This window comes from Cyprinus carpio, unplaced genomic scaffold, assembly GCF_018340385.1.
Source record: "Cyprinus carpio isolate SPL01 unplaced genomic scaffold, ASM1834038v1 S000006594, whole genome shotgun sequence".
Lineage (NCBI taxonomy): Eukaryota > Metazoa > Chordata > Actinopteri > Cypriniformes > Cyprinidae > Cyprinus > Cyprinus carpio.
In genome coordinates this window covers 19,668-19,875 of record NW_024879243.1, presented here as the reverse complement: position 1 = coordinate 19,875, position 208 = coordinate 19,668, and the positions used below count along the sequence as shown (strand labels likewise).

At 39.4% G+C, this 208-nt stretch overlaps 1 protein-coding gene across 1 annotated transcript in view; it reads left to right on the top strand.

Annotated features, from left to right (window-relative positions):
- LOC109052228 overlaps window positions 1-208 on the top strand; it is a 6,307-nt gene that overhangs the window by 2,061 nt on the left and 4,038 nt on the right. The gene's annotated exons all lie outside the window — the stretch shown is intronic.

The window sequence follows — 208 nt, the reverse complement described above, 5'->3', positions numbered from 1 at the left end:
CAGAACAACAGTGGAAACTAATCCTGTATTTTCTAATAATATTACCAAGGGGCAACATGTATATTGAAAATAGCAGAGGACCTAGGACAGATCCATGTGGCACTCCATATTTTACCGGTGATATATGAGATGACTCCCCATTTATATAAACAAAGTGGTAGCTATCGGACAGGTAGGATCTAAACCATCTTAAAGCCTGCCCTTGGAT